The 26676-nt window shown below is 41.9% G+C and overlaps 1 protein-coding gene across 1 annotated transcript in view; it reads right to left on the bottom strand.

Moving 5' to 3' along the window:
- Positions 1-26676, bottom strand: part of PRRG1 (proline rich and Gla domain 1) — a 234783-nt gene that overhangs the window by 100912 nt on the left and 107195 nt on the right. The gene's annotated exons all lie outside the window — the stretch shown is intronic.

Genomic DNA, 26676 nt, shown 5'->3' with positions numbered 1-26676 from the left:
TGCTGCTATTATAGTTAATGACAGGACCACAGAATATTTTCAATTATTTAGAGGCTCACGCCAGGGGTGTCCACTATCCCTATATTTATTTAATCTGGCACTGGAACCACTAGCTATTCGTTTAAGGATGGATTTGGAAGGAATCAGGTTTAACGCAAGACAGTTTACAACACTATTATATGCAAATGATCTGCTTATATTTTTGTCTCATACCCAAGATAATATTCCCAAGTTGATACAAATATTGCAAGAGTTTAGTGCCTTTTCAGGCTATAAAGTAAACACTACGAAGTCAGAGATTTTCTGGCTAAAGAAACAAGAAAACTCCCACTCTTGCTCACAGTAAAGAAGCTGTTGAAGCTTTTACGTACCTGGGAATTAAATTATCTAAAAATAGTAATGATTGGTACAGTCTCAATTACCCTCCGCTTTTTGCTAAAATCTTTAAAGAAATCAAAAATTGGGCCAAATTCAAATTGTCTTTGACGGGTAAAATAAATCTGATAAAGATGATAATTTTTCCAAAACTGATGTACCTAATGCAAAATATTCCGCTGTTTATAAAGCACAAGGATTTAACTTTACTTAAGCAGGCATGCCTTAAGTTTTTCTGGGGAGATAAACGTAGAGCTGTGGCATTTAAAACATTAACACTTGTTAGGGCGGATGGTGGGATGGCGTTACCAGATCTGGAGATTTATAATTTAATTGCAATGTCAAAGATAGCACTTGACTGGCTAACTGACGCGGAGTACTATGCATCACAAGATCTTGAAAAATGTATTGTATAGCCTTACGAGCTTACGCTCTTCTTCATTGCCCTGCTATAGATTGCCCTCATAAAGTTAGGCAAATACCTAATATTTACAATGTTATCATGGCCTGGCAAAAAATACTTAAAAAAATGAATGTGAATATCAATTTTTCAGAACACTTGTCTATAACAGGTAACCCTGGCTTTATTCCGGCGCTTGATTCTAAAATTTTTAGAGAATGGGCGACGAAAGGCCTAAGGTACTTATCCCAAATTACAGAAGATAATACAGAGAGATGTAGTTCGTTTTCAGACCTGCAAAGCGAATTTGGGCTTAGAAACAAAGAATTGTACGCCTTTTTACAGGTCCGCCACTACATACAGACCTTGAGCCCTTTAGGTCATGATAAGGAGGATTGGTGTTTATTGAGAGCAGTAATTAACTTATTTAAAGCTGGTAAATATTCAATTTCCTTTTTTTATAAGACAGTTTTAAGGTTTATGGGTCAAAAGCATGTCCAAAAGACTGCACAGGCCTGGCAAGTTACAACAGAGGTAGTACAGAAAAGTATCCACTTAGTTGATGTTGCAATTTTATCCTCATCATGGAGAGAGTCACACTTTAAATTATTAAATAGAGCATATATCACCCCTAAGATACAAGCCTATTGGGTCAAGGCAGGTGCTTCCTGCTATAAATGTAAATTTAGAAAGGCAGACTTACGCATTGCTTCTGGAGTTGTCATAAAATAAAGAAATTCTGGTACAAGGTAAATTACTGGCTAAATAAAGTAAACAATGATCAATCTTAATAGATAATCATAAAGAGAGCCAATTTCAAAATACTAGTCAGCTTAACGTGATAATAATGGCATGTAGATTATTGATTTTGAAATACTGGAAATCCAAAAAGGTACCCAATATGGTAGAATTTAAACAGAAAGTACAAAATCTGATAATTATGGAACAAATGGATACCTCTATTAATTCAGAACCACAAATTAAGTGTTTCTGCCTTAAATGGAAAGACACTATTTTAGCCGGGTAAAAATCCAAAAAAAACTCATTGCTCCCTTTAAGGGAACGTTATACCTAGAGTACGCCATTGCTGAGAATGAGTTGCCGGCTATATAGTGGCTTGAGGGGGGGCCGATGGGTGGGGGAGTGATATGACTATCACCCAATAACCTTTTTTTTGTTTTGTTTTGTTGTTTTTGTTCCGTGGCTGTTATTGTTGGCTGGAGTGTTTGTGGGTAAACCAAAAAATTCCAGCAATATGTATAATATAATGTTTATGTTAATGTACTGTCATATCTTTTCCATTTTGCCTAGTTTCCTTTGTCCTATTTCCTTGGCACCCTGTGTGGTGCGGCAAGGTATAGATCTGTATAATGGTATATATTGCTGGATATAAATAAATAAATTTAAAAAAAGAATGAAAATATATCATTACTTTAAAAATAAAAAAATAATTTAAAAAAATCTAATATTACAGAAAAACAAATAATCAAAAATAAAAAAAATTAAACCTAATCGCTATGAAAATAAAAAATCCCCCCCCCAAATAAAAACACCCCCTAATCTAATGCTAAACTACCAATAGCCCTTAAAAGGGCTTTTTGCAGGGCATTGCCCCAACAGCTCTTTTACATTAAAAAGAAACAAAGTCCCCCCTAACAGTAAAAGCCCCCACCCACCTAACCCCACAAAATAAAAAACCTAACGCTAAAAAAACCTAAAACTACCCATTGCCCTGAAAAGGGCATTTGTATAGGCATAGTCCTTAAAAGGGCATTTAGCTCTTTTGCTGCCCTTAAAATGGTATTTAGCTGTTTTAAGAAGTGCCTATCCCTAATCTAAATAAAACAATCCCGCAAAAATGTAAAAAAAACCTAAGTCTAACCCCAGGTTGGTACTCACGGTTGCTGAAGTCTGGCGGAGAAGGTCCTGTTCCAGGCGGTGAAGTCTTCTTCCAAGCGGCAACCTCTTCTTTCTTTTTCCAGGAACAAGCCGGTGCGGAGCGGAGGGCGGAGCTGAAGACCGGCGACCCTGGAACTTAAGACCGGTGACCGCAGAGCCATGGAGCGTGGATGATCCTCTTCCTACGATCTCCGCCGTACACTGAATAGTGAATGCAAGGTAAGTGATTAAAGATGGCGTCCCTTGAATTCCTATTGGCTGATTTGATTCTTCAAATTCAAATCAGCCAAAAGGATGAGAGCTACTGAAATCCTATTGGCTGTTCAGATCAGCCAATAGGATTTCAGTAGCTCAAATCCCTGTCATGGACCTGTAGGAAAATAAAGAACAGAGTAACCAACTCTGTCTTTCTACAAAGAGGTAGCAAAGTTGTTAAAAGTAAAGCAAAGACTTCCTCGCCACCTTTTTACTGCTAAAAGCCACCTCTACTCTTACTCAAGAGATTGCCATGGACACAGCTAGACCCCAATCCTTGCTTGCAGGGAAAAACATAATTTATGCTTACCTGATAAATTTATTTCTCTTGTAGTGTGTTCAGTCCCCGGGTCATCCATTACTTATGGGATATATTCTCCTTCCCAACAGGAAGTTGCAAGAGGATCACCCAAGCAGAGCTGCTATATAGCTCCTCCCCTCACATGTCATATCCAGTCATTCGACCGAAACAAGACGAGAAAGGAGAAACTATAGGGTGCAGTGGTGACTGGAGTTATAATTTAAAATTTAGAACCTGCCTCAAAAAAGACAGGGCAGGACGTGGACTGAACACACTACAAGAGAAATAAATTTATCAGGTAAGCATAAATTATGTTTTCTCTTGTTAAGTGTGTTCAGTCCACGGGTCATCCATTACTTATGGGATACCAATACCAAAGCTAAAGTACACGGATGATGGGAGGGACAAGGCAGGAACATTACACAGAAGGAACCACTGCCTGTAGAACCTTTCTCCCAAAAACAGCCTCCGAAGAAGCAAAAGTGTCAAATTTGTAAAATTTGGAAAAAGTATGAAGTGAAGACCAAGTTGCAGCCTTGCAAATCTGTTCAACAGAGGCCTCATTCTTAAAGGCCCAGGTGGAAGCCACAGCTCTAGTGGAATGAGCTGTAATTCTTTCAGGAGGCTGCTGTCCAGCAGTCTCATAGGCTAAACGTATTATGCTACGAAGCCAAAAAGAGAGAGAGGTAGCCGAAGCCTTTTGACCTCTCCTCTGTCCAGAGTAAACGACAAACAGAGAAGAAGTTTGCCGAAAATCTTTAGTTGCCTGTAAGTAGAACTTCAGGGCACGGACCACGTCTAGATTATGCAAAAGACGTTCCTTCTTTGAAAAAGGATTAGGACATAATGATGGAACAACAATCTCTTGATTGATATTCCTGTTAGAAACAACCTTAGGTAAAAACCCAGGTTTAGTACGCAAGACTACCTTGTCTGAATGAAAGATCAGATAAGGAGAATCACAATGTAAGGCAGATAACTCCGAGACTCTTCGAGCCGAGGAAATAGCCATCAAAAACAGAACTTTCCAAGATAAAAGCTTAATATCAATGGAATGAAGGGGTTCAAACGGAACACCCTGAAGAACTTTAAGAACCAAGTTTAAGCTCCACAGAGGAGCAACAGTCTTAAACAGAGGCTTAATCCTGGCCAAAGCCTGACAAAAAGCCTGGACGTCTGGATTATCTGCCAGACGCTTGTGTAAAAGAATAGACAGAGCAGAAATCTGTCCCTTTAGCGAACTAGCGGATAAACCCTTTTCTAAACCCTCTTGTAGAAAAGACAATATCTTAGGAATCTTAACCTTACTCCATGAGTAACTCTTGGATTCACACCAATATAAATATTTACGCCATATCTTTAAAAAAAATTCTGGTCACAGGTTTCCGAGCCTGTATTAATGTATCAATAACCGACTCCGAGAAACCACGCTTCGATAGAATCAAGCGTTCAATCTCCACGCAGTCAGCCTCAGAGAAATTAGATTTGGATGGTTGAAAGGACCCTGAATTAGAAGGTCCTGCCTCAGAGGCAGAGACCATGGTGGACAGGACGACATGTCCACTAGGTCTGCATACCAGGTCCTGCGTGGCCACGCAGGCGCTATCAGAATCACCGATGCTCTCTCCTGTTTGATCTTGGCAATCAGTCGAGGCAGTAACGGAAAAGGTGGAAACACATAAGCCATGTTGAAAACCCAAGGGGCTGCTAGTGCATCTATCAGCACCGCTCCCGGGTCCCTGGACCTGGATCCGTAGCACGGAAGCTTGGCATTCTGGCGAGATGCCATGAGATCCAGTTCCGGTTTGCCCCAACGAAGAATTAGTTGAGCAAATATCTCAGGATGAAGTTCCCACTCCCCCGGATGAAAAGTCTGGCGACTTAGAAAATCCGCCTCCCAGTTATCCACGCCTGGGATGTAGATCGCTGACAGGTGGCAAGAGTGAGACTCTGCCCAGCGAATAATCTTTGAGACTTCTAACATCGCTAGGGAACTCCTGGTTCCTCCTTGATGATTGATGTAAGCTACAGTCGTGATGTTGTCCGACTGAAACCTGATGAACCTCAGTGTTGCTAACTGAGGCCAAGCTAGGAGAGCATTGAATATTGCTCTTAATTCCAGAATGTTTATTGGAAGGAGTTTCTCCTTCTGAGTCCACGATCCCTGAGCCTTTAGGGAGTTCCAGACTGCGCCCCAGCCTAGTAAGCTGGCATCTGTTGTTACAATCGTCCAATCTGGTCTGCGAAAGGTCATTCCTTTGGACAGATGAACCCGAGACAACCACCAGAGAAGAGAATCCCTGGTCTCCTGGTCCAGATACAGTAAAGGGGACAGATCTGAGTAATCCTTATTCCACTGACTTAGCATGCATAATTGCAGCGGTCTGAGATGCAGGCGCGCAAATGGCACTATGTCCATTGCCGCGACCATTACTTACTTCCATGCACTGAGCTACTGATGGGCTTGGAATGGAATGAAGGACACGGTAAGCATTTAGAATTTTTGATAACCTGGACTCCGTCAGGTAAATCTTCATCTCTACAGAATCGATAAAAGTCCCTAGGAAGGGGACCCTTGTGAGTGGAAACAGAGAACTCTTTTCCATGTTCACTTTCCACCCATGCGACCTCAGAAATGCTAGAACTATCTCTGTATGAGACTTTGCATTTTGAAAACTTGACGCTTGTATCAGAATGTCGTCTAGGTACGGAGCCACCGCAATGCCTCGCGGTCTTAGTACCGCCAGAAGCGAACCCAGAACCTTTGTAAAAATTCTCGGAGCCGTAGCTAACCCGAAGGGAAGAGCTACAAACTGGTAATGCCTGTCTAGAAAGGCAAACCTTAGGTACCGATAATGATCTTTGTGAATCGGTATGTGAAGGTAGGCATCCTTTAAGTCCACTGTGGTCATATATTGACCCTCTTGGATCATGGGTAGGATGGTCCGAATGGTTTAAATCTTGAACGATGGAACCCTTAGGAATTTGTTTAAGATTTTTAAGTCTAAGATTGGTCTGAAGGTTCCCTCTTTTTTGGGAACCACAAACAGATTTGAGTAAAACCCTTGCCCTTGTTCCGTTCGCGGAACTGGGTGGATCACTCCCATCACTAAGAGGTCTTGTACACATTGTAGAAATGCCTCTTTCTTTACTAGGTTTGTTGATAACCTTGACAGATGAAACCTCCCTTGTGGAGGAGAAGTTTTGAAATCCAGAAGGTATCCCTGAGATATAATCTCCAACGTCCAGGGATCCTGTACATCTCTTGCCCAAGCCTGGGCAAAGAGAGAAAGTCTGCCCCCCACTAGATCCGTCTCCGGAAAGGGGGTCCTGTCTTCATGCTGTCTTAGGGGCGGAAGTAGGCTTTCTGGCCTGCTTGCCCTTGTTCCATGACTGGTTGCCTTTCCAACCTTGTCTGTAACGAGCAGTAGTTCCTTCCTGTTTTGGAGCGGAGGAAGTTGATGCTGCTCCTGCCTTGAAATTACGAAAGGCACGAAAATTAGACTGTTTGGCCTTTGATTTGGCCCTGTCCTGAGGAAGGGAGTGGCCCTTACCTCCAGTAATGTCAGCAATAATTTCCTTCAAGGCGGGCCCGAATAAGGTCTGCCCTTTGAAAGGAATATTCAGTAGTTTAGATTTAGAAGTTACATCTGCTGACCAGGATTTAAGCCATAGCGCTCTGCGCGCCTGGATGGCGAATCCGGAATTCTTAGCCATGAGTTTGGTTAAATGCACTACGGCATCTGAAACAAACGCATTAGCTAGCTTAAGCGTTCTAAGCTTGCTCAAAGTCTCATCCAATGGTGCTGTGCGAATCGCCTCTTCCAGAGACTCAAACCAGAATGCCGCTGCAGCAGTGACAGGCGCAATACATGCAAGAGGCTGTAATATAAAACCTTGTTGAACAAACATTTTCTTAAGGTAACCCTCTAATTTTTTATCCATTGGATCTGAGAAAGCACAACTATCCTCCACCGGAATAGTGGTACGCTTGGCTAAAGTAGAAACTGCTCCCTCCACCTTAGGGACCGTCTGCCATAAGTCTTGTGTGGCGGCGTTTATAGGGAACATTTTTCTAAATATCGGAGGAGGGGAAAAGGGCACACCAGGTCTATCCCACTCCTTGCTAATAATTTCTGTAAGCCTTTTTGGTATAGGAAAAACGTCAGTACACACCGGTACCACATAGTATTTATCCAGCCTACATAATTTCTCTGGGATTGCCACCGTGTCACAATCATTCAGAGCCGCTAACACCTCCCCTAGCAACACGCGGAGGTTCTCAAGCTTAAATTTAAAATTTGAAATTTCTGAATCCGGTCTCCCCGAATCAGAACCGTCACCCACAGAATGAAGCTCTCCGTCCTCATGTCCTGCAAATTGTGACGCAGTATCAGACATGGCTCTCGTGTCATCGGCGCGCTCTGTCCTTAACCCAGAGCTATCGCGCTTGCCTCTTAACTCGGGCATATTGTATAATACTTCTTTCATAACATTAGCCATATCATGTAAAGTGATTTGTAAGTGCCTTGATGTACTTGGCACCTCAATCTCACGCACCTCCCGAGCGGGAGACGAAGGTACTGACACGTGAGGAGAGTTAGACGGCATAACTTCCCCCTCGTTGTCTGGTGATAATTTCTTTATCGGTACAGATTGACTTTTATTCAAAGTAATATCAATACAATTGGTACACATATTTCTATTGGGCTCCACATCGGCTTTTGAACATAATGAACAAGCAGATTCCTCTGTATCAGACATGTTTAAACAGACTAGCAATGAAGCTAGCAAGCTTGGAAATTACTTTCAATAAGTTTACAAGCAATATAAAAAACGCTGCAGCGCTTTTAAAAAACACAGTTGAATTAACAAAGAACTAAATCAGTTATAGTCAACAATTCTTAACGGTAAATGTAATAATTAGCAGAGGATTGCACCCATTAGCAAAAGGATGATTAACCCCTCAATACCCAAAAACGGATATCAAATTAAGATTTAACGCTTTCATCACAGTCAAACACACTGTCACAGGTCTGCTGTGACTGATTACCTCCCTCAAAAATGAATTTTGGAGACCCCTGAGCTCTCTAGAGACGTCCTGGATCAAGGAGGAAGAAACAGGAAGACTGTGCTAAAATTTTAACTGCGCAACAAGGCGCTAAAAAAAGGCCCCTCCCACTCATATTACAACAGTGGGAGACCTGATATAACGGTTTCTATGCAGAAAAATACGTTAGCCATGTGGAAAAAAATCATGCCCAAAAAGGATTTATTACCAAAGTACCTCACAAAACGAATAACATGCCAGTAAACGTTTTAAAAACAAACTTTTTCAATATCATGCAAAGTTATCACTAAGCCTGCTACCAGTCGCTTCTACTGCAGATAAGGCTTAAGCATTATTTCAGTATTAACAGTATTTTTTCAGTCAAATTCTAGTCCCTAGAAAATAACTCAACTGCGCATACATTTATCAGCCTGATACCAGTCGCTACTACTGCATTTAAGGCTGTACTTACATCATGTGGGTAACAGCAGTGTTTTCTTAGTCAATTCCATTCCCAGAAAATATTGTACTGCACATACCTCATTTGCGGGGGACCCCGCATGCTATTCCCTTTTCTGAAGTTACCCCACTGCTCAGAATGTCGAGAACAGCCAGTGGATCTTAGTTACGCCTGCTAAGATCATGGAAAAACGCAGGCAGATTCTTCTTCCAAATACTGCCTGAGATAGAAAAACAGCACACTCCGGTGCCATTTAAAATAACAAACTTTTGATTGAAGAATAATTAAGTAAAAACTCCAACTCCTCTCGCGACCTCCTTCTTTGTTGAGGGTTGCAAGAGAATGACTGGGTATGACATGTGAGGGGAGGAGCTATATAGCAGCTCTTCTTGGGTGATCCTCTTGCAACTTCCTGTTGGGAAGGAGAATATATCCCATAAGTAATGGATAACCCGTGGACTGAACACACTTAACAAGAGAAAGTACCCATAAAAGGATTAAAATCTTCAGACACCAACTTCGCACAACCTCCATTGACAGAGGCAAAGAGAATGACTGGTGGTTATGGGTAAGGCAGTTACACTTAACAGTTTTGCTGGGGTGCTCTTTGCCTCCTCCTGCTGGCCAGATACCAAATATAAGTCTAGTGTAAGAGAGGTCTTAATATTTAGAAAAATCTTATTGATTTGATTCAGCACTAGCCCTTAGCTGACCTCAGGGCAATGTGGTGAAGAGGGGCTTTGTCTCAACAGCTTACTGACTTGAGGCACCAGGCCTCTGGATGTGTGCATACTGTAGTGGAACGAAACTATTTACAACAGGAGGTCTGGGGGGGGGGGTGTTTGTTTTTGGGGGGTTTTAGGATAAACACAGGGAAATACTCATCTGAAGAAAAAAAAATGATATAACAAAATGTATGCTTACCTGATAAATGTATTTATTTCTTGACACAGTGAGCCAGGAGGAGACAAAGAGCACCACAGCAGAGCTGTTATATATCACTTCCCTTCTCACAAACCTCATTCATTCGACCGAAGGAAAAGGAGAGAAAGGAAATTACATGAGGCGCAGAGGTGCCTGAGGTTTATATAAAAAAACTTGGCTGAAAACAGGGAGGGCCATAAATTGTTTTCTTTCTAATGACACAGTGAGTCCATGGATTATCAATTACTGTTGGGACAGGTAACCTAAACAGCAGGCACCACTGCTTGCAGAGCCTCTCTCCTTAATTACTTCACCTCCTCCTTGCACTAGAGGCAAAGAGAATGACTGGGGTTTGTGGGAAGAGAAGTGATACTTAACAGCTTTTCTGTGGTGCTCTTTACCTCCTCCAGGAGTGATATTCCCAACAGTAATTGATGATCCGTTGACTCACCCGTGTCATTAGAAAGAAAATATATATATATATATATATATATATATAAAGTCTACACACCCCTGTTAAAATGGCAGGTTTCTGTGTTGTAAAAAAATGAGACAAAGAAATCATTTCAGAACTTTTTCCACCTTTAATGTGACCTATAAACTATGCAACTCAAATGAAAAACAAACTGAAATCTTTGAGGTGAAGGGAAGTAAAAATAAAATAATATGGTTGCATAAACTAATACTTTGTTGGAGCACCTTTTGATTTTATTACAGCACTCAGTCTTTTTGGGTATGAGTCTATCAGCATGGCACATCTTGACTTGGCAAGATTTGCCCACTCTTCTTTGCAAAAACATTCCAAATCTGTCAGATTGCGAGGGCATCTCCTGTGCACAGCCCTCTTGAGATCACCCCGCAGATTTTCAATTGGATTCAGGTCTGGGCTCAGGCTGGGACATTCCAAAACTTTAATCTTCTTCTGGAGAAGCCATTCCTTTGTTGATTTGGATGTATGCTTTGGGTCGTTGTCATGCTGAAAGATGAAGTTCCTCTTCATGTTCAGCTTTCTAGCAGAAGCCTGAAGGTTTTGTGCCAATATTGACTGGTATTTGGAACTGTTCATAATTCCCTCTACCTTGAATAAGGCCCCAGTTCCAGCTGAAGAAAAACAGACCCAAAGCATGATGCTACCAACACCATGCTTCACTGTGGGTATGGTGTTCTTTTGGTGATATGCAGTGTTGTTTTTGCGGCAAACATATCTTTTGGATTTATTGCCAAAAAGTTCAACCTTTGTTTCATTAGACCATAACACCCTTTCTCACATGCTTTTGGGAGACTTCAGATGTGTTTTTGCTAAATTTAGCTGGGCTTGGATGTTTTTCTTCGTAAGAAAAGGCTTCCGTCGTGCTGTCTACCCCAAAGCCCAAACAGATGAAGAATACGGGAGATTGTTGTCACATGTACTACACAGCCAGTACTTGCCAGATATTCCTGCAGCTCCTTTAATGTTGCTGTAGGCCTCTTGGTAGCCTGCCAGACCAGTTTTCTTCTCATCTTTTCATCAATTTTGGAGGGACATCCAGCTCTTGGTAATGTCACTGTTGCACCATATTTTCTTCACTTGATGATGACTGTCTTCACTGTGTTCCATGGTATATCTAATGCCTTGGAAATTCTTTTGTACCCTTCTCCTGACTGATACCTTTTAACAATGAGATCCCTCTGATGCTTTGGAAGCTCTCTGCGGACCATGGCTTTTGTGTAGGACGCGACTAAGAAAAAGTCAGGAAAGACCTACTAGAACAGCTGAACTTTATTCAGGGTTAATCAGAGGCACTTTAAATTATGTGTGTGATGACTCTTATTTAACATGGTTTTGAATGTGATTGCTTAATTCTGAATACAGCTACATCCCCAGTTGCACACTTATGCAACCACATTATTTTTTATTTTTTTTTGTTTACTTCCCACTACCTTAAATATTTCAGTTTTTTTTTCAATTGAGTTGTGTAGTTTATAGGTCACATTAAAGGTGGAAAAAGTTCTGAAATGATTTATCTTTGTCTCATTTCTTTACATCACAGAAACCTGCCATTTTAAACAGGGGTGTGTAGACTTTTTATATCATATATATATGTGTGTGAGTGTGTGTGTGTGTGTGTGTGTGTGTGTGTGTGTGTATGTATGTATATACATATATATACATATGTATATACATATATATACATACATACATATATATATATATATATATATATATATATATATATACACATATACATACATATATATATATATATATATATATATATATATATATATATATATATATATATATATATATATATATATATATATATATATATATATATATATATATACACATACATATACATATATACACATATATACACACATACACAGACATATACACACATACAAAAAGTTAATCCATCACAACCTAAAATCATGAGATCTTCGTGACAGGGTTAATTCCCATAAAGGGCATGGTAAAAGTTAATTGCCGACAGGAATGTTTACTTGTGGTAAGGGTTAAGTTATACAAGAGTGCTGTGGTTACACTTATTTATAGTGGGTTAGGTCACCTTTAATTTTTAGGGACCATAACATTGTAGGGACTATTGTAAATCGATAGTGTTATGTAAACTTGGGTCAGAAACTCCCTGACATCTGGTTATAGTGACCATGAGTAGCTACTTCTTACGTGAGCAAGTTGTGATCCGATCACTAGAATGGAGCTGCTAAACAAAACAAAAACTGACACAGTTACAAAAATAACACTCAATCCAAAATAAAAATTCTGTAATTTCTTATAAAACATATCCCTTTAAATTTGTAGTCCCAAATTATAACACAGCCACATATAGGCATTCATCATCTAGCTTTGAACCTGTTTTGCCATTGTGTAATACAGCACAAAAATGAGAAGGATATGGCTGCTGATTGGCAGCTACATACCTATGACACTGCTAATTGGTGTATCAGTTTTAATAGCCCTTAAACTAGTCAGAAATTAAAAGGGACAGTCTAGTCCAAAATAAACTTTCATGATTCAGAAAGGGCATGTAATTTTAAACAACTTTCCAATTTACTTTTATCACTAATTTTGCTTTGTTCTTTTGGTATCCTTAGTTGAAAGCTAAACTTAGGGAGGTCCATATGCTCTTTTTTTAGACCTTGAAGGCTGCCTCTTATCTGAATGCATTTTGGCAGTTTTTCACCACTAGAGGGTGTTAGTTCATGTGTGTCATAAAGATAACATTGTGCTCACGAAAGTGGAGTTACCGATGAGTCAGCACTGAATGGCTAAAGAACTGAAATAAGTTTGCAGAGGCTTAGATACAAGGAAATAACAGAGGTAAAAAGTGTTTTAATATAACAGTGTTGGTTATTCAAAACTAGGGAATGGGTAAATTAAAGAATTATCTATCTTTTAAAACAATAAAAATTCTGGTGTAGACTGTCCCTTTAAATCCCAAGAGATGTGTTTGTCCAAGAAATCTGAATGTGTGCTCTAAATTAAGTATGTTGCTTGAGGCTAAACTAAGGAATGTTTAAAGTGATGGTAAACTCTCTCCTTTATAAAACCAGACACATTCATCAGTTGTAACGAAGATGCACTATAAATTACTTTTTAATATAGATATGAAATTTTAAATTCCCTGCTCTCCATTATCCACACCAAAAGTATTTTTTCTGTGAGCTAATGGTTCTCCAATCAGTGCTCTAGCTACAAACGTGCCATATGGGGAGAGAGCTGATTAGAGAACAGTTCAAACCTTTAGCTCACAGAAAAAATGGACTTTGAAGTGGGCGGTGGAGGGCAGGGCATTTGAATTTCATATCTAAATTAAAAAGTAACTTATAGAGCATCTTTATTACAACTGATGAATTAAATGCCATCTAAAACATCACAAACTTTCCAGATCAGATTTAAAAAAGGGGAGAGTTTACGATCACTTTAACTTTATTTTGTCAGTTGTCAAAAACTTTAGATGTTGGGACTAGGTAAAAAACCTCAAGAAAACAAAATTATTGAATGGAAACCCAACGACACAAAATATTTAAATCCTTACTAAATGGAACAAAGCAATAGCAGCAATAGCTTCCAGATATTAACATTACAGGTTAAATGGAAATGTCTGCATGAAAAAACAGAATGTATGCTTACCTGATAAATTACTTTCTCTTACGGTGTATCCAGTCCACGGATTCATCCTTACTTGTGGGATATTCTCATTCCCTACAGGAAGTGGCAAAGAGAGCACACAGCAGAGCTGTCCATATAGCTCCTCCTCAGGCTCCGCCCCCCAGTCATTCGACCGACGGTTAAGAGAAAAAGGAGAAAAAATGGGTGCAGTGGTGACTGTAGTTTTACAAAAATAAATTTGAACCTGACCTAATTGCCAGGGCGGGCCGTGGACTGGATACACCGCAAGAGAAAGTAATTTATCAGGTAAGCATAAATTCTGTTTTCTCTTACATGGTGTATCCAGTCCACGGATTCATCCTTACTTGTGGGATACCAATACCAAAGCTTTAGGACACGGATGAAGGCAGGGAACAAGTCAGGTAACCTAAACGGAAGGCACCACTGCTTGCAAAACCTCTCCCCCAAAAATAGCCTCCGAAGAAGCAAAAGTATCGCATTTGTAAAATTTGGCAAAAGTATGCAGTGAAGACCAAGTCGCTGCCTTACAAATCTGTTCAACAGAAGCCTCATTCTTGAAAGCCCATGTGGAAGCCACAGCTCTGGTGGAATGAGCTGTAATTCGTTCAGGAGGCTGCTGTCCAGCAGTCTCATAAGCCAATCGGATGATGCTTTTCAGCCAGAAGGAAAGAGAGGTAGCAGTCGCTTTCTGACCTCTCCTCTTACCAGAATAGACAAAAAACAAGGATGATGTTTGTCTGAAATCTTTAGTTGCATTTAAATAGAATGTTAAAGCACGAACCACATCAAGATTGTGTAACAGTCGTTCCTTCTTAGAAACTGGATTAGGGCACAGAGAAGGAACAAGGATTTCCTGGTTAATATTCTTATTAGAAACCACTTTTGGAAGGAAACCAGGTTTGGTACGCAAAACAACCTTATCTGCATGGAACACCAGATAGGGTGAATTACACTGCAAAGCAGACAATTCTGAAACTCTTCGAGCAGAAGAAATGGCTACCAAAAACAAAACTTTCCAAGATAATAACTTAATATCTATGGAATGTAAGGGTTCAAACGGAACCCCTTGAAGAACTGAAAGAACTAAATTTAGACTCCATGGAGGAGCCACAGGTTGGTAGACAGGCTTGATTCTAACTAGAGCCTGTGCAAACGCCTGAACGTCTGGTACTGCTGCCAGACACTTATGTAACAGGATAGACAGAGCAGATATCTGTCCCTTTAAGGAACTAGCTGACAATCCTTTCTCCAATCCTTCTTGGAGAAAAGACAATATCCTTGGAATCCTAATTTTACTCCACAAGTAACCCTTGGATTCACACCAACAAAGATATTTCCGCCATATCTTATGGTAAATTTTTCTGGTGACAGGCTTTCTGGCCTGGATCAGAGTATCTATAACTGATTCAGAGAACCCACGCTTAGCTAGAATTAAGCGTGCAATCTCCAAGCAGTCAGTTGCAGAGAAACTAGATTTGGATGCTTGAATGGACCCTGTATTATAAGATCCTGCCTCGATGGCAGTTTCCATGGTGGAACCGATGACATGTCCACTAGGTCTGCATACCAAGTCCTGCGTGGCCACGCAGGCGCTAGTAGAATTACCGAAGCCTTCTCCTGTTTGATTCTGGCTACTAGCTGAGGGAGAAGAGGAAACGGTGGAAAGACATAAGCTAGACTGAAGGACCAAGGAGCTACTAGAGCATCTATCAATGCCGCCTTGGGATCCCTGGAACTGGATCCATAAAGGGGAAGTTTGGTGTTCTGACGGGACGCCATCAGATCCAATTCCGGAATGCCCCATAGCTGGGTCAGCTGAGCAAAAACCTCTGGGTGGAGTTCCCACTCCCCCGGGTGAAAAGTCAGACGACTCAGTAAATCCACCTCCCAGTTGTCTACTCCTGGGATGTGAATAGCAGATAGGTGGCAGGAGTGATCCTCCGCCCATTTGATGATCTTGGTTACTTCCTTCATCGCTAGGGAACTCTTTGTTCCTCCCTGATGATTGATGTACGCTACAGTCGTGATGTTGTCCGACTGAAATCTGATGAATTTGGCCTCCGCTAGTTGAGGCCATGCCTGGAGCGTATTGAATATCGCTCTCAGTTCCAAAATGTTTATCGGGAGAAGAGATTCTTCCCGAGACCATAGGCCCTGAGCTTTCAGGGAGTCCCAGACCGCACCCCAGCCTAACAGACTGGCATTGGTCGTGACAATGATCCACTCCGGTCTGCGGAAGCACATTCCCTGAGACAGGTGATCCTGAGACAGCCACCAGAGAAGAGAGTCTCTGGTTTCCTGGTCCATTTGTATTTGAGGAGACAAATCTGCATAATCTCCATTCCATTGTTTGAGCATGCAGAGTTGTAGTGGTCTGAGATGAATTCGGGAAAAAGGGACAACGTCCATTGCCGCAACCATTAATCCGATTACCTCCATGCACTGAGCCACAGAAGGCCAAGGAATGGAATGAAGACCTCGGCAAGTAGTTAAAAGCTTTGACTTCCTGACCTCTGTCAGAAATATTTTCATTTCTACCGAGTCTATTAGTGTTCCCAGGAAGGGAACCCTTGTGAGCGGGGACAGAGAACTCTTTTCTACGTTCACCTTCCACCCGTGAGACCTTAGAAAGGCCAGAACAATGTCCGTATGAGCCTTTACTCTGTGAAAAGACGACACCTGTATCAAGATGTCGTCTAGGTAAGGTGCTACTGCAATGCCCCGCGGTCTTAGTACCGCTAGAAGGGACCCTAGCACCTTTGTGAAAATTCTGGGAGCGGTGGCCAACCCGAAAGGAAGGGCCACGAACTGGTAATGCGTGTCCAGAAAGGCGAACCTTAGGAACTGATGATGATCTTTGTGGATAGGAATATGTAGGTACGCATCCTTTAGATCCACGGTAGTCATATATTGACCTTCCTGGATCATCGGTAAGATTGTCCGAATGGTTTCCGTTTTGAAAGATGGAACTCTGAGGAATTTGTTTAGAATTTTTAGATCCAGGATTGGCCTGAAAGTTCCTTCCTTTTTGGGAACTACAAACAGGTTTGAGTAAAATCCCAGTCCTTGTTCTGCAATTGGAACTGGGTGTATCACTCTCATTTTTAGAAGATCTTCTACACAGCGTAAGAACGCCTGTTTCTTTGTTTGGTCTGAAGACAAACGAGAAATGTGGAACCTTCCCCTTGGAGGAGAGTCCTTGAATTCTAGAAGATACCCCTGAGCAACAATTTCTAATGCCCAGGGATCTGGAACATCTCTTGCCCAAGCCTGAGCAAAGAGAGAAAGTCTGCCCCCTACCAGATCCGGTCCCGGATCGGGGGCTACCCCTTCATGCTGTGTTGGTAGCAGCCGCAGGCTTCTTGGCCTGCTTACCCTTGTTCCAGCCCTGCAAAGGCTTCCAGGTTGCTTTGGGCTGGGAAGAGTTACCCTCCTGCTTTGCAGTTGCAGAGGTTGAAGCAAGTCCGCTCCTGAAGTTGCGAAAGGAGCGGAAATTAGCCTTGTTTTTGGCCTTAAACGGTCTATCTTGTGGAAGAGCATGGCCCTTTCCCCCAGTGATATCCGAAATAATTTCTTTCAACTCTGGGCCGAATAGGGTCTTTACCTTGAAAGGAATATTTAATAGTTTTGTTTTGGACGACACGTCAGCCGACCACGATTTGAGCCAAAGCGTTCTCCGCGCCATAATGGCAAAACCAGAATTTTTCGCCGCTAACTTAGCTAATTGGAAAGCGGCATCTGTGATAAAGGAATTAGCCAGCTTTAGAGCATGAATTCTATCCATGACTTCATCATATGAAGTCTCTCTCTGGAGCGACTCCTCCAGTGCCTCAAACCAGAAAGCCGCTGCAGTAGTTACAGGAATAATGCAGGCAATCGGTTGAAGAAGGAAACCTTGTTGAACAAATATTTTCTTTAGTAAACCTAATTTTTTATCCATAGGATCTTTGAAAGCACAACTGTCTTCTATTGGTATGGTTGTGCGCTTGGCTAGTGTTGAAACCGCTCCCTCTACCTTAGGGACCGTCTGCCACGCGTCCCGTCTGGGTTCATTTATGGGGAACATTTTCTTAAAGATAGGGGGGGGGAACAAAAGGTACACCTGGTCTCTCCCACTCCCTAGTCACAATATCCACCACCCTCTTCGGGATCAGAAACGCATCAGTGTATACAGGGACCTCTAGAAACTTGTCCATTTTACACAATTTTTCTGGGACCACCATGGGGTCGCAATCATCCAGTTAGGAAAAACTGGCAGTTTGGATAGAAATGCAGCAAGGGAATTATCCATGACTGCTGCTAATTGTTGTAAGGTAATGCGCTAGAGGTACTAGGCATCGCTTGCGCGGGCGTAACTGTTGTCGACACATGGGGAGAGGAAGGAGGACTATCCTCGTTACCTTCCGTTAAAGAATCATCTTGGGCTACATTTTTAAGTGTCACTGCATGGTCTTTAAAATGTTTAGATACCTTAGCACACTTAAAACACAAATGTAAAGGGGGTACCGCCATGGCTTTTAAACACATAGAACAAGGTCTATCAGTAGGCTCAGACATGTTAAACAGACTTAGACAGCCCTCAAATACAGTAAAATACAATTTTTGAAAAAACGGTACTGTGCCTTTAAATAATAAAAAGAGCACACTTTTTTTCTAAATCTCCAAAAATCATCCAATCTTTATGAAATTTTCACCACATGATCCTAATGCTTTGAAATGATGATTGCACAGCAACTTTCAAGTCAATTAACCCCTTACTGCCCAAACCGGAGCAAATTAAAGCTGGCAACCGGTTAGCAAAACTATAGCACCATGCCACAGCCTCTGCTGTGGCCCTACCTTCCTTGGGGATTAGCTTTAATCAAAAATAAGCCTCTCTGAAGTCCTCAAGTAATCTCTGGACTCTTCACATGGAGCTGCATGAAGCTGTCTGTAAAATCAACTGCGCAACTGAGGCGCGAATTTCAGGCCCCCTCCCTCTTCACTCTGGGGATGTGGGGCCTTCCAAAGCCAAAATAGGTGTCTAAATAGATGCCATGCGGAATAAACCCCAAAAAAGTGTTTCAAATGTAATATAAACTTGTATAAATAACATAATTTATGCTTACCTGATAAATTTATTTCTCTTGTAGTGTATCCAGTCCACGGATCATCCATTACTTGTGGGATACCAATACCAAAGCTAAAGTACACGGATGATGGGAGGGACAAGGCAGGAACTTAAACGGAAGGAACCACTGCCTGTAGAACCTTTCTCCCAAAAACAGCCTCCGAAGAAGCAAAAGTGTCAAATTTGTAAAATTTTGAAAAGGTGTGAAGCGAAGACCAAGTCGCAGCCTTGCAAATCTGTTCAACAGAGGCCTCATTTTTAAAGGCCTAGGTGGAAGCCACAGCTCTAGTAGAATGAGCTGTAATCCTTTTAGGGGGCTGCTGTCCAGCAGTCTCATAGGCTAAGCGTATTATGCTCCGAAGCCAAAAGGACCTCTCCTCTGTCCAGAGTAAACGACAAACAGGGCAGATGTTTGACGAAAATCTTTAGTAGCCTGTAAGTAAAACTTCAAGGCACGGACTACGTCCAGATTATGCAAAAGACGTTCCTTCTTTGAAGAAGGATTAGGACACAATGATGGAACAACAATCTCTTGATTGATATTCCTGTTAGAAACCACCTTAGGTAAAAACCCAGGTTTGGTACGCAGAACTACCTTGTCTGAATGAAAAATCAGATAAGGAGAATCACAATGTAAGGCAGATAACTCAGAGACTCTTCGAGCCGAGGAAATAGCCATCAAAAACAGAACTTTCCAAGATAAAAGTTTAATATCAATGGAATGAAGGGGTTCAAACGGAACTCCCTGAAGAACTTTAAGAACCAAGTTTAAGCTCCACGGGGGAGCAACAGTTTTAAACACAGGCTTAATCCTAACCAAAGCCTGACAAAATGCCTGGACGTCTGGAACTTCTGCCAGACGCTTGTGCAAAAGAATAGACAGAGCAGAGATCTGTCCTTTTAAAGAACTAGCTGATAAGCCTTTGTCCAAACCCTCTTGGAGAAAGGACAATATCCTAGGAATCCTAACCTTACTCCATGAGTAACTCTTGGATTCACACCAATAAAGATATTTACTTCATATCTTATGGTAGATTTTCCTGGTGACAGGCTTCCGAGCCTGTATTAAAGGTATCAATGACTGACTCGGAGAAGCCACGCCTTGATAGAATCAAGCGTTCAATCTCCATGCAGTCAGTCTCAGAGAAATTAGATTTGGATGATTGAAAGGACCTTGTATTAGAAGGTCCTGCCTCAGAGGCAGAGTCCATGGTGGAAGAGATGACATGTCCACTAGGTCTGCATACCAGGTCCTGCGTGGCCACGCAGGCACTATCAGAATCACCGATGCTCTCTCCTGTTTGATTTTGGCAATCGGTCGAGGGAGCAGAGGAAACGGTGGAAACACATAGGCCAGGTTGAAGAACCAAGGAGCTGCTAGAGCATCTATCAGCGTTGCTCCCGGGTCCCTGGACCTGGATCCGTAACAAGGAAGCTTGGCGTTCTGGCGAGACGCCATGAGATCCAATTCTGGTTTGCCCCAACGATGGACCAGTTGAGCAAACACCTCTGGATGGAGTTCCCACTCCCCCGGATGAAAAGTCTGACGACTTAGAAAATCCGCCTCCCAGTTCTCTACGCCTGGGATGTGGATCGCTGACAGGTGGCAAGAGTGAGACTCTGCCCAGCGAATTATCTTTGAGACTTCTAACATCGCTAGGGAACTCCTGGTTCCCCCTTGATGGTTGATGTAAGCCACAGTCGTGATGTTGTCCGATTGAAATCTGATGAACCTCAGTGTTGCTAACTGAGGCCAGGCTAGAAGAGCATTGAATATTGCTCTTAACTCCAGAATATTTATTGAGTCCACGATCCCTGAGCCTTCAGGGAGTTCCAGACTGCGCCCCAACCTAGAAGGCTGGCATCTGTTACAATCGTCCAATCTGGCCAGTGAAAGGTCATACCCTTGGACAGATGGACCCGAGAAAGCCACCAGAGAAGAGAATCTCTGGTCTCTTGATCCAGATTTAGTAGAGGGGACAAATCTGAGTAATCCCCATTCCACTGACTTAGCATGCATAATTGCAGCAGTCTGAGATGCAGGCGCGCAAATGGCACTATGTCCATTGCCGCTACCATTAAGCCGATTACTTCCATGCACTGAGCCACTGACGGGCGTGGAATGGAATTAAGGATACGGCAAGCATTTAGAAGTTTTGATAACCTGGACTCCGTCAGGTAAATTTTCATCTCTACAGAATCTATAAGAGTCCCTAGGAAGGAGACTCTTGTGAGTGGTGATAGAGAACTCTTTTCCACGTTCACTTTCCACCCATGCGACCTCAGAAATGCCAGAACTATCTCTGTATGAGACTTGGCAATTTGAAAGCTTGACGCCTGTATCAGGATGTCGTCTAGATACGGAGCCACCGCTATGCCTCGCGGTCTTAGAACCGCCAGAAGTGAGCCCAGAACCTTTGTAAAAATTCTCGGGGCAGTGGCCAACCCGAAGGGAAGAGCTACAAATTGGTAATGCCTGTCTAGAAAGGCAAACCTTAGGAACCGATGATGATCTTTGTGAATCGGTATGTGAAGGTAGGCATCCTTTAAGTTCACTGTGGTCATGTAATGACCCTCTTGGATCATGGGTAGCATGGTCCGAATAGTTTCCATTTTGAAAGATGGAACTCTGAGGAATTTGTTTAAGATCTTTAGATCCAAGATTGGTCTGAAGGTTCCCTCTTTCTTGGGAACCACAAACAGATTTGAATAAAATCCCTGTCCTTGTTCCGTCCGCGGAACTGGATGGATCACTCCCATTACTAGGAGGTCTTGCACACAGCTTAGGAATGCCTCTTTCTTTATCTGGTTTGCTGATAACCTTGAAAGATGAAATCTCCCTTGTGGAGGAGAAGCTTTGAAGTCCAGAAGATATCCCTGAGATATGATCTCCAACACCCAGGGATCCTGAACATCTCTTGCCCACGCCTGGGCGAAGAGAGAAAGTCTGGCCCCCACTAGATCCGTTTCTGGATAGGGGGCCGTTCCTTCATTCTGTCTTGGGGGCAGCAGCAGGCTTCCTGGCCTGCTTGCCCTTGTTCCAGGACTGGTTAGGTTTCCAGACCTGTCTGGAATGAGCAACAGTTCCCTCTTGCTTTGAAGCGGAGGAAGTTGATGCTGCTCCTGCCTTGAAATTTCGAAAGGCACGAAAATTAGACTGTTTGGCCTTTGATTTGGCCCTGTCCTGAGGAAGGGTATGACCCTTGCCTCCAGTAATGTCAGCAATAATTTCCTTCAAGCCAGGCCCGAATAAGGTCTGCCCCTTGAAAGGAATGTTGAGTAATTTAGACTTTGAAGTCACGTCAGCTGACCAGGATTTAAGCCATAGCGCCCTACGCACCTGTATGGCGAATCCGGAATTCTTAGCCGTTAGTTTAGTCAAATGAACAATGGCATCAGAAACAAATCAGTTAGCTAGCTTAAGCGTTCTAAGCTTGTCAATAATTTCATTCAATGGAGCTGTCTGGATGGCCTCTTCCAGGGCCTCAAACCAGAATGCCGCCGCAGCAGTGACAGGCGCAATGCATGCAAGGGGCTGTAAAATAAAACCTTGTTGAATAAACATTTTCTTAAGGTAACCCTCCAATTTTTTATCCATTGGATCTGAAAAAGCTCAACTGTCCTCAACCGGGATAGTGGTACGCTTTGCTAAAGTAGAAACTGCTCCCTCCACCTTAGGGACCGTCTGCCATAAGTCCCGTGTAGTGGCGTCTATTGGAAACATTTTTCTAAATATAGGAGGTGGGTAAAAAGGGCACACCGGGTCTATCCCACTCCTTGCTAATAATTTCTGTAAGCCTTTTAGGTATAGGAAAAACGTCAGTACACAGCGGCACCGCATAGTATCTATCCAGCCTACACAATTTCTCTGGAATTGCAACTGTGTTACAGTCATTCAGAGCAGCTAATACCTCCCCAAGCAATACACGGAGGTTCTCAAGCTTAAATTTAAAATTAGAAATCTCTGAATCAGGTTTCCCCGAGTCAGAGATGTCACCCACAGACTGAAGCTCTCCGTCCTCATGTTCTGCCTACTGTGACGCAGTATCAGACATGGCTCTAAAAGCATTTGCGCGCTCTGTATCTCTCCTAACCCCAGAGCTATCGCGCTTGCCTCTTAATTCAGGCAATCTAGATAATACCTCTGACAGGGTATTATTCATGAATGCAGCCATGTCCTGCAAGGTAATCGCTATGGGCGTCCCTGATGTAATTGGCGCCATATTAGCGTGCGTCCCCTGAGCGGGAGGCGAAGGGTCTGACACGTGGGGAGAGTTAGTCGGCATAACTTCCCCCTCGACAGAACCCTATGGTGATAATTCTTTTATAGATAAAGACTGATCTTTACTGTTTAAGGTGAAATCAATACATTTAGTACACATTCTCCTATGGGGCTCCACCATGGCTTTCAAACATAATGAACAAGTAGGTTCCTCTGTGTCAGACATGTTTAAACAGACTAGCAATGAGACTAGCAAGCTTGGAAAACACTTTAAAACAAGTTTACAAGCAATATAAAAAACGTTACTGCACCTTTAAGAAACACAAATTTTCCCAAATTTTTGAAATAACAGTGAAAAAATGCAGTTACACTAACGAAATTTTTACAGTGTATGTAATAAGTTAGCAGAGGATTGCACCCACTTGCAAATGTATGATTAACCCCTTAATACCAAAAATGGAATAACAAATGACAAAAACGTTTTTTAAACAGTCACAACAACTGCCACAGCTCTACTGTGGCTTTTTACCTCCCTCAATACGACTTTTGAAGCCTTTTGAGCCCTTCAGAGAAGTCCTGGATCATGCAGGAAGAAGCTGGATGTCTGTGTCTGTAATTTTGCTGTGCAAAAAAACGCTAAAATAGGCCCCTCCCACTCATATTACAACAGTGGAAGCCTCAGGGAACTGTTTCTAGGCAAAATTCAAGACAGTCATTTTTAAAAAAACTAAGTATAAAACACCACAGTCCTCTTACGACCTCCATCTTAGTTGAGAGTTGCAAGAGAATGACTGGATATCAGATTTTTGTAAAAAAAATAATCGATTGCCCCTTAACAGTGTCCACCAGTGTTTGAGCCCTTTCAAATAAGCCTTCCTTCTATACTAGGTCTCAGAATATGGCTTACCTTTCCCACATGGGGATTCTTGTCAGTCTTCTAGCATTACTAAGTCTTGACTAGAAAAAAATGACTGAAACTTACCTCAAAGCAGTTAAGCCTGCAAACTGTTCCCCCCAACTGAAGTTTTCTGATGCTCAACAGTCCTGTGTGGGAACAGCAGTGGATTTTAGTTACAACATGCTAAAATCATTTTCCTCTCAGCAGAAATCTTCATCACTTTCTGCCACAGAGTAAAAAGTACAAACCGGTACTATTTTAAAATAACAAACTTTTGATTGAAATATAAACTACAAATCTAACACCACATTCACTTTACCCTCCCGTGGAGATGCTACTTGTTAGAGCGGCAAAGAGAATGACTGGGGGGGCAAAGCCTGAGGGGGAGCTATATGGACAGCTCTGCTGTGTGCTCTCTTTGCCACTTCCTGTAGGGAATGAGAATATCCCACAAGGATGAATCCGTGGATTGGATACACCATGTAAGAGAAAGAAGATACAATAATACACTCTGGTTAAACAGTTCTGTTTAGAGATACGGAAGTGCTTTATAACTTATTTTATTCTCATTATATTAGTATATGCTGTCAGGCAACATTATTTAAACAGGCTGATCAATTCACCTTTGTGGACAGTATTGTGACTTGGCTTTCTTGATATAGTACATTTTTGACTCACTATTAATCTCATGTAGACAGTAGGGCACACAATATTGTGAAATAAATGTACACACTCCCTTAGTATCAGACGTATGCCCCATAACAATACCAGTCAGTGCCTGCACGTGCTTTACTTCAGAGCTCTCTAGGACTTTTAGCCCATGAATCACATTTTTCTCTTGGAGACATATCCCCAGGGCTTATCAGATCACATTTGCTGTGAGTGATACAGCAATTTCTGTGCCAGCTTTCATCAAGCACAACAAAGACAAATCACTGCCAGGCAGCATCATTTAGCTTCAAAATGTTCGAGTGAAGGGTAAACAGTGAGAAAAAAGCTCAAATTACAGATTCTTTACAGCACAAAAACCATGACTGAAGATGGATTGAAATGAAATAGCCTTTCTATAACATAATCATCTAGGTATTTTAAGACAAAGGCCCGTCTATTAAGTCTGTCCAGATGTCACACACTGACTGATCTACCTTATAAAATGACCAAACCTATTTTCCTTTCTACATACTTGTTAACATTTTCCCATTTTCTTCCCCCAACACACGCCACGCCTTCTTTATTGCCATGAGAAAAGTGTGTCCATATAGGACAATGTAGCATGAATGCAAGTGAATTATTCAATGACCATAAGTTACATTAATACATGAGTTTTAGCTCCCATTAAAACATTAACAAGCATAGAAATTAAAAAAAAAACAGAATTTATGCTTACCTGATAAATTACTTTCTCTTGCGGTGTATCCAGTCCACGGATTCATCCTTTACTTGTGGGATATTCTCATTCCCTACAGGAAGTAGCAAAGAGAGCACACAGCAAAGCTGTCCATATAGCTCCCCCTCTAGCTCCACCCCCCAGTCATTCGACCAAAGGTTAGGAAGAAAAAGGAGAAACCATAGGGTGCAGTGGTGACTGTAGTTTAAACAAAAAAATTTTTTACCTGACTTAAATGCCAGGGCGGGCCGTGGACTGGATACACCGCAAGAGAAAGTAATTTATAAGGTAAGCATAAATTCTGTTTTCTCTTGCAAGGCGTATCCAGTCCACGGATTCATCCTTTACTTGTGGGATACCAATACCAAAGCTTTAGGACACGTATGAAGGGAGGGAACAAGACAGGTACCTTAAACGGAAGGCACCACTGCTTGCAAAACCTCTCCCCCAAAAATAGCCTCCAAAGAAGCAAAAGTATCGAATTTGTAAAATTTGGCAAAAGTATGCAGTGAAGACCAAGTCGCTGCCTTACAAATCTGTTCAACAGAAGCCTCATTCTTGAAAGCCCATGTGGAAGCCACTACTCTGGTAGAATGAGCAGTAATTCTTTCAGGAGGCTGCTGGCCAGCAGTCTCATAGGCCAAACGGATGAAGCTTTTCAGCCAAAAGGAAAGAGAGGTAGCCGTCACTTTCTGACCTCTCCTCTTACCAGAATAGATAACAAACGAGGAAGATGTTTGTCTGAAATCCTTAGTAGCTTGTAAATAGAACTTTAAAGCACGAACTACATCAAGATTGTGTAATAGACGTTCCTTATTCGAAGATGGATTATGACACAGAGAAGGAACAACTATTTCCTGGTTAATATTCTTGTTAGAAACAACTTTAGGAAGAAAACCAGGCTTGGTACGCAAAACTACCTTATCTGCGTGGAACACCAGGTAAGGTGAATCACACTGTAAGGCAGATAATTCTGAAACTCTTCGAGCATAAGAGATAGCTATCAAAAACAAACTTTCCAAAATAACAACTTAATGTCTATGGAAGGTAAAGGTTCAAACGAAACCCCTTGAAGAACTGAAAGAACTAGATTCAAACTCCATGGAGGAGCCACAGGTTTATAGACAGGCATGATTCTGACTAAAGCCTGAGCAAACGCTTGAACATCTGGTACCTCTGCCAGACGCTTGTGTAACAGGATAGACAAAGCAGATATTTGTCCTTTTAAGGAACTAGCTGACAATCCTTTCTCCAGTC

This window comes from Bombina bombina, chromosome 3, assembly GCF_027579735.1.
Source record: "Bombina bombina isolate aBomBom1 chromosome 3, aBomBom1.pri, whole genome shotgun sequence".
NCBI classification, from domain to species: domain Eukaryota; kingdom Metazoa; phylum Chordata; class Amphibia; order Anura; family Bombinatoridae; genus Bombina; species Bombina bombina.
This window is presented reverse-complemented; position numbering and strand designations above follow the sequence as displayed.